This window comes from Salmo salar, chromosome ssa26 (genome assembly GCF_905237065.1).
Source record: "Salmo salar chromosome ssa26, Ssal_v3.1, whole genome shotgun sequence".
NCBI lineage: Eukaryota > Metazoa > Chordata > Actinopteri > Salmoniformes > Salmonidae > Salmo > Salmo salar.
The window spans coordinates 27,141,520-27,156,338 of record NC_059467.1 but is presented as its reverse complement, the minus strand read 5'-3'; the positions used below and the strand labels follow the sequence as shown (position 1 = coordinate 27,156,338).

The following is a 14,819-nucleotide window of genomic DNA, read 5'->3' as shown; positions in this document are numbered from 1 at the left end:
CAATTCCAGTGGGTCAGAAGTGTACATACACTAAGTAGACTGTGCCTTTAGGTTTTTGGCCTTTCTAGGGAGTTTTTCCTAGGGAGTTTTTCCTAGCCACCGTGCTTCTTTCACATGCTTTGCTTGCTGTTTGGGGTTTTAGGCTGGGTTTCTGTACAGCACTTTGAGAATATCAGCTGATGTACGAAGGGCTATATAAAAATAAATTTGATTTGATTTGATTTAAACAGCTTGGAAAATTCCAGAAAATGATGCCATGGCTTTAGAAGCTTCTGATAGGCTAATTGACATCATTTGATTCAATTGGAGGTGTACCTGTGGATGTATTTCAAGGCCTACCTTCAAACTCTGACCCACTGGGAATGTGATGAAAGAAATAAAAGCTGAAATAAATCTCTACTATTATTTCTGACATTTCACATTCTTAAAATAAAGTGGTGTTCCTAACTGACCTAAGACGGGGAATTTGTACTAGGATAAAATGTCAGGAATTGTGAGAAACTGAGTTTAAATGTATTTGGCTAAGGTGCATGTAAACTTCCGACTTCAACTGTACACACACGGAGTCAAACTATCAATATAATCCAAAATATTGTGATGCGCAACTGTATATCAATCCCCCCATCACTAATAAATTCCCCATCCTCTTTTCCATTTGTAGAAAAACATGGTGTTGAGTGAGCGTGTCAGAAAGTCTCACATGAAAGACAGGAAGGCAGCATTATGCACTTGAGTGTAGTACAGTATGTCATGCAGAAGAAATGGAGGGTGTTGATCTGAGTGAATGTGTAGCCTATTTTGACAGCACAGTAATAGAAGGTGAAAGGCAGCAAGAATCCCCTTCAGAAGCTGCTGTTAGCAGCAGAGCCACAGCAGCTCTCTTAGCTGTGGTCTCAATCTCAGCACACACAGGCAATTTGGTAATCTCATGCTATTTATAGGCTCTGCATATCCAGGCAAAGTGAGACTGCATTCATTTTCATAATTGCATACATTAGGTGTGTGTGTGTACGTACATACGTATGAGGGGATTCTCTCCGCCCACAGGATGTCAGAGATGCCACAAAGGAAATTCTGGGGAAGGTGAGCAGACAGCTAGAAAAGAGGGAGGGGGGGGGTAGAACCCCTAGTTGTCAAGCAGCATGGAGGCAGAGGGGAGGAGTGGACTGGAGTGATGAAGGAGTCCCTTGAACAGAGACAAATCGAGGCAGAAGGAGCTTGAGCAATGAAAGGGGATTTGGGAGGCTGAGACAGTGTGAGAGTGAGTGAGAGTGTGAGAGAGAGAAATGACTGTGCTCGGTCCTGACAGCAGGTTACCGGCACTAGCAGCCAAATAGACTGCTGCAGTGTCTTAAACACGCAGAGAAGCAGTCTGCCTGCCTCAGTCTGTGCCTAATTGTACAGCTCCCCACTCCGTCTACAGGAGAAGCCAGAGTAATAGGTGACAAAGAGCCTCATCACACACAGCAATGAGAGGGTTCAGCAGAGCAGGGTGCTGGTACAACAACGCAAATCACTCATCTCCAACTGACAGACTGTGGCAGGGGAGAGTGAAGGAAGAAGAGTGACAGGAAATACAAAGGAGAGAACAGAGGAAGTGAGGGAGGCGAACAGAGAGATGAGAGGTTATGGGGTGAAGGGCTGTCCCGTGCTGCTGTGGTAAAGGCTTCAGGGCTGCAGTGACAGTGAGTCCTTTACATTTTAGTAATTTTGCAGAAGCTCTTACCCAGAGCGACTTAACAGTAGTGAGTGCATACATTGCATACATTGTCATACTTTTCCGTACTGGTCCCCTGTGAGAGTTGTTTCACTCGGACACTAAACATGAATAATGGAGCCACACCCGGCGGCCATCGGACCTTACTGTACACCAGCCAGCACTGCGAATAGTCACACACACACACAGCTAGCCTGTGAATAATAAAACAGACTTACATTAGCACCCTCCACAGAGACTCACATGTACGCTCACACAGAGAGTGGAATTGAATTCTCTTCCTCATATATCCTCTAAAGATATATGCTAGGCTCCTGATGAGACAAAAAAGGCAATTGTGGTAGGCTACAATTCATGAATATCTTCTGATATTATCTTTGTCTCACAGAAAGAGATGTCAATAAAGATATTCAACAAATGAAAAGCAGAATAAATAAACATCCTTCATTGTAATGAAGGCAATGAATTCTTGATAGGGAAATGAGAATGGTCATATTGTGCAGACATTAGGGTTTAGTGAGGGCAAGACAGCAAGTCCTGGAGCTCCAGGTCAGGACAGTGTGCTGAAGTGTGTTCTGTCTCCTCATCTCTACATATGGCCTAGATTCACCCAGCCCACATCAAGTCACATCACACTCAACATAGTCACACAGCCAGAAAGACACAAAAGATGTAGCCAGAACAGACACGCTGGCATCATATACTTTTGTATTCAGTTATTTTCTTAACAACTTTGTATGAGCGGAGCTGTGAAGAGCTCATCTCAGAGGCAAACCATTCATCATTACTGATATAAAGAATCCTTCTCTCAATGACATTATTATACCACACAGGCCTGCATACTGTCTCCCTCTCTGAGGTGCCAAGGCGCCAAGCAATGTGTGGACAAGTTTTCATTAGAATCTCAAGCAACCAACATTAACAAACACATTTAACAAAATGAGGGCAAGAAAGCAAGCAGGTGTCTCAATGCTCAAGGCTGTGAAGACAGGTAGGGTTGGAGAGAACTTAAAACATGTCCAACAGTGGTAAAATGAAAGCCATCTTATCCTACGCCCACTGACTGCATTATAAAGTGACTAGAGTGGCAGGCAGAATTGATCCCATTAAGAGGAGTGTGCAGAGAGAAGAGGGATAGGCTACATGAGAGATTCCCCTGATAGGCTGAGAAATGGAGTGTGTGCTGCACCAAGAGGCCTCTTTTTGTCTGACCTGCATAAAAAGAGGCCATCAGAGATAAGGGGTGTGTGTGCGTGAAAATCTATGAGATCATAGGCCTAGTGAGAGATGCTTAGAGAGGATTTCTGCAAAGTAAACTGCAAATGTTTGCAGGGGCAGCAGTTGCAGGGAGCCCTGTGGAGCAGAGAGCATAGAGACAAGGCCAACAGGTTGTTTATGACTGTACAATAGCCTCACATACTGTGGGTGAAGATAACCTCATGCACAAACACTGGTCCAGACTTAAACTCAACATAAATACAGGCCATTGGCATTTCCACGTCTATGACGGAACCATAGCTAGACTGTTAGCCATGTGCTTTGCAATGCGGTTAGATCAAATTAGTCACATACACATGGATGGGAGATGTTATTGCGAGTGTAGCGAAATGCTTATGCTTCTAGATCCGACAGTGCAGCAGTATCTAACAGGTAATAACAATTCCACAACAAAACCTAATATCTAACAATCCAGTAAAGGAATAGGATATCTAAAAATATATGGACGAGCAGTGACAGATCGGCTAAGATGCAATAGACAGTGTAGGATACAGTATATGCAAGATATGTAAACGTTCTTAAAGTGGCGTTATTAAAGTGACTAGTGTTCCATTTATTAAAGAGGCCAATGATATTAAGTCCAAGTGGGCAGCCGCCTCTCTGTGCTAGTGATGGCTGTTTAACCTGTTGGGTCTAGGGGGCAGCATTTGCACGTCTGGATAAAAAAAATGTACCCGATTTAATCTGGTTACTAATCCTACCCAGTAACTAGAATATGCATATACTTATTATATATGGATAGAAAACACTCTAAAGTTTCCAAAACTGTTTGAATGGTGTCTGTGAGTATAACAGAACTCATTTGGCAGGCAAAACCCTGAGACATTTTCTGACAGGAAGTGGATACCTGATGTGTTGTATTGACTTTAAACCTATCCCATTGAAAAACACAGGGGTTTAGGAATATTTTGGCACTTCCTATTGCTTCCACTAGATGTCACCAGCCTTTACAAAGTGTTTTGAGTCTTCTGGAGGGAGATCTGACCGAACAAGAGCCATGGAACGGTGATGTCCCATTAGACACCTGGCGGGTCGCGCTAGTTCATGTTGGGTACCCTCGTTCCAATACGTTATAAAAGAGTATGCATTCGTCCACCTTGAATATTATTCATGTTCTGGTTAAAAAGGCCCTAATGATTTATGCTATACAACGTTTGACATGTTTGAACGAACGGAAATATATTTTTTCCCCTCGTTCATGACGAGAAGTCCGGCTGGCTTACATCATGTGCTAACGAGACGGAGATTTTGGACATAAATGATGAGCTTTTTTGAACAAAACTACATTCGTTATGGACCTGTGATACCTGGAAGTGACATCTGATGAAGAGAATCAAAGGTAATGGATTATTTACATAGTATTTTCGATTTTAGATCTCCCCAACATGACGTCTAGTCTGTATCGCAACGCGTATTTTTCTGGGCGCAGTGCTCAGATTATTGCAAAGTGTGATTTCCCAGTAAGGTTATTTTTAAATCTGGCAAGTTGATTGCGTTCAAGAGATGTAAATCTATAATTCTTTAAATGACAATATAATATTTTACCAATGTTTTCTAATTTTAATTATTTAATTTCTGACGCTGACTTGACTGCCGGTTATTGGAGGGAAACGATTTCCTCAACATCAATGCCATAGTAAAACGCTGTTTTTGGATATAAATATGAACTTGATAGAACTAAAAATGCATGCATTGTCTAACATAATGTCCTAGGAGTGTCATCTGATGGAGATTGTAAAAGGTTAGTGCATCATTTTAGCTGGTTTTATGGTTTTGGTGACCCTGTCTTTGACTTGACAAAACATTACACACAACTCTTGTAAATGTACTGTCCTAACATACTCTAAATTTATGCTTTCGCCGTAAAACCTTTTTGAAATCGTAAAACGTGGTTAGATTAAGGAGATGTTTATCTTTCAAATGGTGTAACATAGTTGTATTTTTGAAAAATTTGAATTTTGACATTTATTTGGATTCAAATTTGCCGCTCTTGAAATGCACCTGCTGTTGATGGAGTGCACCACGGGTGGCACGCTAGCGTCCCACCTAGCCCCAAGAGGTTAAGAAACTGATGGCCTTGAGATTAAAAAACAGCTTCTCTCTCTGTCCCAGCTTTGATGCATCTGTACTGACCTCGCCTTCTGGATGGAAGCGGGGTGAACAGGCAGTGGCTCGGGTGGTTATTGTCCTTGATGATCTTTTTTGCCTTCCTGTGACATCGGGTGTCGAAGGTATCCTGGAGGGCAGGTAGTTTGCCCCCGGTGATGCGTTGTGCAGACCGCACCACCCTCTGGAGAGCCCTGTGGTTGTGAGCGGTGCTGTTGCCGTACCAGGCGGTGATACAGCCCGACAGGATGCTCTCAATTGTGCACCTATAAAAGTTAGTGAGGGTTTTCAGTGACAAGCCAATTTTTTTCAGTCTCATGAGGATGAAGAGGCACCGCTGCACCTTCACCACACTGTGTGTGCGTGGACCATATCTGTTTGGTGATATGTACACCGAGGAACTTGGAAGCTTTCCACCTTCTCCACTGTGGTCCCGTCGATGTGGAAAGGGGGTGCTCCCTTTGAGGTTTCCTGAAGTCCACGATCATCCCTTTTGTTTTACTGACATTGAGTGAGTGGTTATTTTCCTGACACCACACTCCGAGTGCCCTCACCTCCTCCCTGTAGGCTATCTCGTCGTTGTTGGTAATCAGGCCTACTACTGTAGTGTCGTTTGCAAACGTGATGATTGAGTTGGGAGGCGTGCATGGCCACGTAGTCATGGGTGAACAGGGAGTACAGGTGGGGGCTGAGAATGCACCCTTGTGGGACCCCAGTGTTGAGGATAAGCGAAGTGGAGGTGTTGTTTCCTACCTTCACCACCTGGGGGCGGCCCGTCAGAAAGTCCAGGACCCAGTTGCACAGGGCAGGGTCGAGAACCAGGGTACCTGAATAGAAACTAGTTTTCGGGGCAAAACATTTAACTGTTTGGACAAACGATAACACCCCAGCCAGGTCAGGCCCAGCAGAGGTCAAAGTCCAGGGAAACACGAGCCATGGAGCAGAGCAAAGAGTAGCATCGCAAGGCAGAGGTTAGGGTGCTGGTAACCCTAGCCTACACAAATGTAAGATTCATTTAGGATAACCCTAAATCTCAATATTGATCCATAGGTGAAAGGGAACATCCCACTGTGAGGACCTCTAATGCACTGCTCCATCTGAAACCATTCAACTAAGCTACATGAAGGCAGGAGCTACTCCTGAAGCATTTAAACACAGAATCTCACTGCCGATTGGTACTTATGACATTTGGAGGACGTTCCTTCTCTTGCTAGAACAAAAGTGGTACCTGCTGCGTACCAACCCAATAGCAAAGACCCTACGGATTCTACTTTTAGGATCGCAATGCTCGTCAGTGGCCAACAACTCGACTTTGAGCCAATTAAAGATCACAAAACAACACATGGGGAGCCAACAAAAAAATATTTTTTAAATAAAAACAATAAGGGCATTTTCACCATACATCTACAGATGAGCCAGTCACACTTAATATGCAATGTAGGCCATAGGATGGTAGCTTGCAAAGTGCACAGACGCAATGCACAAAACACCATCTACTTCCTCCAAGCTAGCTAACCACTGTAGCTAGTATTGACATAATTAAATCACAATGGATTAGCTAGTTTCCATTAAAACAGCTGCCTGTGTCAGCTAGCTAAGGACACTGCACTGTTGTTCTAGCTAGTGAACATGCTAACATTAGCTAGCTAGCCAAACATTTGGCTATGGGCTGGCACCGGCAATATGGAATTATGGAGAAAAAAAAGCAACATTAGCGCAGATAGCTTGGAATCTAGACCATAAGCACAGATAGGCATTGCCAAACAACGCTACTGCAACCTTCTGGTTTGGAGTATTTTAACAAGGCTGAGTGGCTGACGAATTCCAAGGTCTTTGCTGTGTGAACACAAAAAGGGATTGACCGCCGACACTCTGTTCAGAGGTGCTAAGTACTGTCGGCAGGCAAATGTTTGACAATCCTACCGGTGTGTCTGAGCTTTAATACTCACCCAAACTCTACCCGAGTCCCTGCCTCACCACAATGAGGTTAATGCTGCAAAACAAACCAACCAACATCTAACAGGGTCAGAACATGCAGAATGACTGTCTGGCACATTATAACATTCCCCAGAGGTTCAGAGGAGTTGGTTGGGGAGAAACTAGCGATGGCAGGGGTTTATTTTCCCCAAAGCCGACCCTGATACAGTAACACAAAGGCCTGGAGAGATGCAGCAGCTAGGTCGCCTGTCAGCAGAATGACGTGTGTGTAAAGAGCAGAGCAGCACTGTTCAGACTGGACATCAGCTCTCCATACCAGGTGGCCTATCCAATAACAGACATAAACCACTACAAGAGCAGTGTCTGACAGTCAACTCATTTCCTGAAGCTACTATTCTTAGACACAGGAAACTGAATTGGCATACTCAGAATTGAAGACGTTCCAGGAGTTGTGTGAAGTAGTAACAATTACTGCAAATAGTAATTATAGCTATTTTTGCAGTGTTAATGACACTGCTAGTTGACACACTCAGCACCCCAGTCAAGGACTGAAGAGAGCTTTGAGAGAATTAAACTAGTGCTGCTTTTCTTAGTAATAAGGGTGATAATACAACATGGCTGTACGGTGGAAGGCTTTCACAAAGAACATGACCAGCCCCCCACTATAGCAGAGTAGTCTGAAAGATAGAGACTACAGACAAGCACATCACTAAGCATGCACAGACTACCAGAGCCATCATCCTCCTTTAGTATCAATCAATAGCTGATGCAAGTTCCTCTCGTTTTCCAGAAATCGGTCTCATGTCTGAGCTCTTGTCTTGGTACATCCTGATTGGCCAGCTAGCCCTTGGATGAGGGCTGCCTTTGGCCTGCTGTTGAGTCAAACGTGCTACATCAAGTTCAGAGGTGACTTGCAAGCTGATAAAATCCTTGAAATCATCTGCTTTCAGGAAGTAAACCTAGCCTATAACCTGCATAATTATCAAAGAGCTCAAAGAGGGTGTCAGGTAAAACTGTTACAAAAGTCTAGATTCATGAACTCTTTTAAGTGTCTACTGATCCATTGTTGAGAATTCCTCTGTCTTTGATGCTGGTTGTTATTTGAAGTTAACTTGTACAAGTTGGCCTAAATTCCATCAAACAGCAGATGAAAGTAGATGGCTTCCCCACTGAGACAGATGTATCATCTAGGACTTATCCCGTGTTCCATACAAACAGGTCAGTCTGTCAACAAGTGTAGTTAGGCTATATGAGTCTACCCCCCACGGCCCCATCAGTTACATAACAACCAACATCATTTTCTCTCCCTTTCATTGAGGGCTCAAAATCCAAAGTTAGGCATCTACAATAGAGCTGCTCCTAGGGAAGTGCGGGGACAGCAGGGGAAACCCCAGGCTAAAGTACAGGACAGGCAAGCAGCATACATCTCTTCCCTGCAGTGACTTCGCAACACTTCCTGCTAGCTAGGTGACCACAGGGCCAGAACAACCTCAGCTCTGTGTGGACAAGACAATGAGGGTCACGTATTAATACCACATCCCCAACAGAAATAGGCCAAACAGACTAAGCCCCCAGTCCACAGCAATTTGACAAAACACTTCTGTACACTCAATATGGCTGATGTGCAGGCTAGGCCTAGCTACTGACATGACATTTCTATGATATGCCCGCTCCCAGATCAAATGCCACGATCAGAGTCTACGATGCCAAACAAGGGTCAGGCCACAGCCAGTCAGGTTAGCCAGCCACAGCCAGCCAGGTTAGCCAGCCACAGCCAGCCAGGTTAGCCAGCCACAGCCAGCCAGGTTAGCCAGCCACAGCCAGCCAGGTTAGCCAGCCACAGCCAGCCAGGTTAGCCAGCCACAGCCAGCCAGGTTAGCCAGCCACAGCCAGCCCAGTACGTAACAAAGTGTCTTGATGTGAGCTCTTCTGCATGGCTCAGTCTGTAGGAGGAAGTGACCTTCTGTTCCCATCAGTGCAACATTTATCTTTTGCTCATTAATTCAAATCAGCTCCTACAAACACAAAACCCTGACTGAGGCCTTCCAAAGCCCAACATTTGAATAATTAACCGTGGCCACCTGACCGTTCACACAACAGGGGGTTGTGCAATGGTGTTCTACAAGAGATTGAAAACATAGGAGTAAGGCAACATGGGAAAGATGGCATTCAGTGACTGAGCTTCAATCACCTCTCCTATAAATCTGTCTGTCTACTATATTGAGCTGTGGAATGTCTCTCGGTGCTGTCTTTAAATCATCACTTCCTGTTGAGAGTGATTACTGAGATAAAAAAAAGAAGGTTTGGGTTGCATCAGGTCTCAGATACGGCAGGCAGCGCTGCTGTCGGCTTGTCAAGTTAACAATGTCACCCTTCTCGGTGACACACACACTGCGGTTGACCTGTGAAGGCAACAGTTACTGAAAGTGGTGGTGTGAATGTGATTCTTAGTCAGTAAACCTGTGAGTGTGTTAAAACGATAACCACATTCTACCAACATCTGTGTAGGACCTTTTATAGAAGAAGTGTGCTCTTACACACCCATACAAACACTCAATTACACAAATAGCACCTTAAGCAATTATTCTAATCTGGGTTTAGGGCCAGATTGGTGTAAAATGATTCTCAGCAGGGAGTGAGTGTCTCACTGGGTCTCAGTGTGTTTGTGTCAGGCCAGCAGCTGTGCTCTCCTTAGAAGTGTGAGGGTCCCTGTGGCTGTCCAGCAGGCCCAGTAGCAGGAAATACATGCCCCCTCAAGGAGCAGCCTGCCTGGCCAGCCGCTACCCAGATGGAGATGCTCGCCCACTGTGTTTGTGCCTCAGACCGCCACCACAATGCCCCCATTCTGCTGGGCGGTAGGCAGGGCCTGAGGGGTCTCGCCCTCCCTGTGGGCCCCAACACAACACTGCTCCTTCCTTCCTTCCACAGCTGCTCGAACAGGGAGTAGACAGGAGCAACAGAGGAAGAGAAGAGAGCTGGGCTAATATGGCTCTCTGCCACCTCCACTCCCATGTTACATAGAGACCACAGTGCCAGGGTTGTTTTAATGACATAGAATAATACGAAGCTGAACGACTACAAGGCCAGCCTCATTGAAAGCTGCACACTGACTGCAGTGTGTGAAAAGAATTATAGCGCATTGTAGTACACTTATGGTGGTGCTACTAAAACGTGTTATGTTAGTATGACATGGTTCTGATTGGATAACTTAAATTGATCCTAGCATGATCCACCACATACAGAAGCCAGGGGTCAGAGTGCATGTCAACAAACACCATCTAGGCCTAGGCTACTTCTCTCGCCATATTCCTGCTAGATATTCAAGAAACAGAATGTAACTCAAATTCATGCCCCTGAAGTGCCTTGTTGAACGAGACAGCAGGGGGTGTGGGGCAATTTCTTTCCTTCCCGGCCCCTAACAACCTGCACAGGCACCGCTCAGACACACACAACAACTAACCAACTCATTAACCTCAAAACTACATTTCTCCTCTAAAAACAACTATGCCAAGCCAGCTTAAACTGACTGAGGTTGATGGAGGTAAAAGGGAATAAAAACAGGAACATCTAGGTATGCTAGTCTAGTGCCCGCCAGATCATCTTAATGCCACTTTCAAATTGAGGACTACACAAAATCTACAAACGAAAACCAACATGCATTCCAGAGAAAATAAAAATATATATACATTTGGGAGGAGAAAGAAATAGAAAGTGGCAACTGTTTAAAGGTCAGGGTCCGTGGCCTGTTGGCCAGGCTTAAGATGTCTAATGAGAGAGTGTAGAGCAGACAGAGAGCAGCCATTACCTCCCTTCCTGCTGAGCTCTGAGATACTAAATACTTCATAGAGACAAGGGAGAGCAGAAATGAGCTTCAGCTGACACCTCTAGTCTTCTTCAGCCTGCCCTGCTCAGTGGCTAATGAAACCTACCGTCAGTCAACCAATCCATCAGTCGATCAATACTGCAGAGTGAGCTATTAACACAGAGCAGAAGGTGTATTGGTGGTTTGGTGTGGTCATGCATTCCGTAGATTGTGGACAACGTGTATATTGTGTCCAAGGTTTATCAAATAAAATTACACCATGAGCACTTGTCTCTCAAATACATTGTTACAGTTGCAGGTTAGCAAGCTAGCGAATTTCGACCATATTAGCACTGACATAAAATTTGTTAAAACACCTCAAAACAAGACATGGTATCAATAAGATGAAATGAGCCACTTACAATTCCCAAATGGTAGTTTACTTGCAAGAATGACAATCTGGCCATCCAGAATCACAACACGCTGACTTCTGCCCCATGGAAGCGTGCTCATCATTTTCATGACGTTGTCAGCTAACCTATCTATTCAGCAACTCTGGGTAGCAAAATGGAAGTTTGCTTGCAAACTTCTTAAACATTACCTTTCGACAACTGCCTTCATCAGGGTATCAGTAGATGGTCTGCTTGCCTTTACAGATAGAGATGAGAACAGCCCTGTCTTCAATTACTGCATACCAATTCTATAGCCTACCCTTATGCCCTAAGCGCATACTTGCTCACTTACCTTGAGTGCACGGCCTTCCCTGTGGCTCAGTTGGTAGAGCATGGTGTTTGCAACGCCAGCATGGTGTGTGCAATGCCAGGGTTGTGGGTTCGATTCCCACGGGGGGCCAATACAAAAAAAAAAAAATACAAAAATGTATGCACTCACTAATGTAAGTCGCTCTGGATAAGAGCGTCTGCTAAATGACTAAAATGTAAATGTAAATGCACAAGAGCACACTTTGGGATAATAGGGACGCAACCACTCACTCAGTCTCCATGTGCCAGGTGGACAACCCAACAAGGCAGCAGAAGGCCCAGCTCAGACAACATACAGAGCCCAAACATGTTGCAGTCTGGTTTCCAGATACCTCAGGGGATAATGAAAGCCAGGATCAACTCCTTCCACCATCTTGATAACAGATTTTTCTCTAATGGAAAACCCAAAGCTACAGTATCTGCTACATTACACTTGGCACTTAATATGTCATATCCTCACATGGTCTCTCCTATCATTGCTACGCAGACGACACACAATTAATCTTCTCCTTTCCCCCTTCTGATAACCAGGTGGCGAATCGCATCTCTGCATGTCTGGCAGACATAGTGTGGATGACGGATCACCACCTCAAGCTGAACCTCGGCAAGACGGAGCTGCTCTTCCTCCCGGGGAAGGACTGCCCGTTCCATGATCTCGCCATCACGGTTGACAACTCCATTGTGTCCTCCTCCCAGAGTGCTAAGAGCCTTGGCGTGACCCTGGACAACACCCTGTCGTTCTCTACTAACATCAAGGCGGTGACCCGATCCTGTAGGTTCATGCTCTACAACATTCGCAGAGTACGACCCTGCCTCACACAGGAAGCGGCGCAGGTCCTAATCCAGGCACTTGTCATCTCCCGTCTGGATTACTACAACTCGCTGTTGGCGGGAGTCCCTGCCTGTGCCATTAAACCCCTACAACTCATCCAGAACGCCGCAGCCCGTCTGGTGTTCAACCTTCCCAAGTTCTCTCACGTCACCCTGCTCCTCCGCACACTCCACTGGCTTCCAGTTGAAGCTCGCATCTGCTACAAGACCATGGTGCTTGCCTACGGAGCTGTGAGGGGAACGGCACCTCCGTACCTTCAGGCTCTGATCAGGCCCTACACCCAAAGAAAAGCACTGCGTTTATCCACCTCTGGCCTGCTCGCCTCCCTACCTCTGAGGAAGCACAGTTCCCGCTCAGCCCAGTCAAAACTGTTAGCTGCTCTGGCACCCCAATGGTGGAACAAGCTCCCTCACGACGCCAGGACAGCGGAGTCAATCACCACCTTCCGGAGACACCAGAAACCCCACCTCTAAGGAATACCTGGGATAGGATTAAGTAATCCTTCTAACCCTCCCCCCAAAAAAGATACAGATGTACTATTGTAAAGTGGTTGTTCCACTGGATATCATAAGGTAAATGCACCAATTTGTAAGTCGCTCTGGATAAGAGCATCTGCTAAATGACGTAAATGTAATAACCAGATAGTGAAGATGGGGCATTTCATAGGCAGAGAAGTGATTTTGTTCATTACTCCTCTGTGATGCCCAAATTGTTCATGTGACCATCCATGACCCCTGAAAAGTAAAACAAAATATTTCACACTGCATTCATTATAGGCTTTTGACACCTGTTTCTTTAAACCTAACAGAGCACATCATGCCAAGTACAACAATATTATGGTGCTCTGTCACATTCACAATATTATATTTCCAATGGCATGTAAGCCTACAGCCTAACTAATACCAGAAGACACAACCAAAACAACTGGACATAACCAAATGCGCTAGCTTCTAATTACCGCTATGGCTCATAATGACAAAGACAAGGTTGTAGCTAAGTGTGATGGTTTCAGACAGGCATGCGACAGCACGCCATAACATGGGGTTACATTGCAACATTTGTAATGACAGGGACAACAATGTTAGAAAACGTGTTGACAGAGTATTGATTATCAACAATGAACAAATCACAAATTGACAGATATTAGTATGGACACAGAACCATATTCACTCACAACACAGTAACTACATTGAGCTATGCACGAGGCCAGGCGATTAACAATACAATTCAGGCATGCAGTGACACATTTTTCCTTGTAGACAATAACATACCCACTTCCTGTTTTCCTTGTCGTTATTGCTGAGCTGTCAGCGGCCACAACACAAACAACTCAGACAAACTACCCGTCAAATAACCCTTTGGTTCCATCAATTGGCTGACCCTCCTGGTCGCGGCACCAGTCAGTCAATGTGACTGATCGAAGGAACGCGGAGGTTGCTAATAATGTAGCTAGCTAGCTAACAGCACCGGTTAAATAGGTGGAGCCGTTGAACAATTCAAAACAACTTGGAATTACATCTAATAGATGTAGCTATAACGGTGGTAAGAAACTCAGTTCAAAAATACAAAACCGCCTAATATTTCAAAATATTCTCAAGCTTTCCCGTGCTGAGATGGTGTGCTGCAGCACGGCGCTAGAGACACTGCTTGAGTGTGCAACAACTCACCGTAAGCTATCGCTTTATGTTGACCAGATTTCTTTACAACTTAACGCGGCAGGCCATGAAGATGATGTCTGTTATTTCGAGCATCCAGTTTGTCTACCGTAAAAATAAGAATATCCCAATTTGACGTTTGGACGATCGCTCTATGAGGAGATCGCACAGGCCTCGTAAATGAAATGGATGGTCTCCCCCTCCTTCCTTCCAACCAGCAGCAGTACGCATGCGCTCATTTATTGGCAGCAACACACAAGAGAATTTCAGCTGACTGAAGAAGTGTGAGCTGTGAGCACGACCTTGTGGTCAAACCAGTGATGTGGAAGCAAAAAATAATATCTCCCTAACAAAATGCGGCCAAGTTGCAGTTTTCAGGAAAACGATATCGAGAGAAGAATACCTAATGGTATGGTCCTTCACCACTGATACGTCATTAACTTTTTTTTTTTTTTACCATTTGAATGAAATGCCTGATCTTGTTAAATGTTCTCCAAGGCAGTATCAATTCTGATGACTTTTGCCACCTTTGCATGCATTCATCACAACGCTGCCAGCACTAAGCATAATTAAACATGTCTGGCTTTCCCATTAGTAATGTAAAAAGAGAAACCGAGGCAAACTTTTGACATCATCCCAGGACAGCACTGGCTACCTTGTAGCTTCCTCAGGTTGTGGCTACTTAGAACCATCTGGTGGACAACCTGTGAAAATGCATCCTCAGTACCTC

The 14,819-nt window shown here is 44.9% G+C and overlaps 1 protein-coding gene across 5 annotated transcripts in view; it reads right to left on the bottom strand.

Annotated features, from left to right (window-relative positions):
• LOC106587553 (tyrosine-protein kinase CSK) overlaps positions 1 to 14,307 on the bottom strand; it is a 37,296-nt gene extending 22,989 nt beyond the window's left edge. For 2 of the 5 annotated variants that reach the window (XM_014176052.2, XM_014176053.2), the window contains exon 1: positions 14,102 to 14,307. The gene's annotated coding sequence lies outside the window, so the exon portion shown is untranslated. Of the gene's footprint in view, positions 1 to 13,705 lie in introns of all 5 variants that reach the window. The other 3 variants (XM_014176054.2, XM_014176055.2, XM_014176056.2) reach the window with 2 other exon arrangements.
• Positions 14,308 to 14,819: the final 512 nt, after the last annotated feature.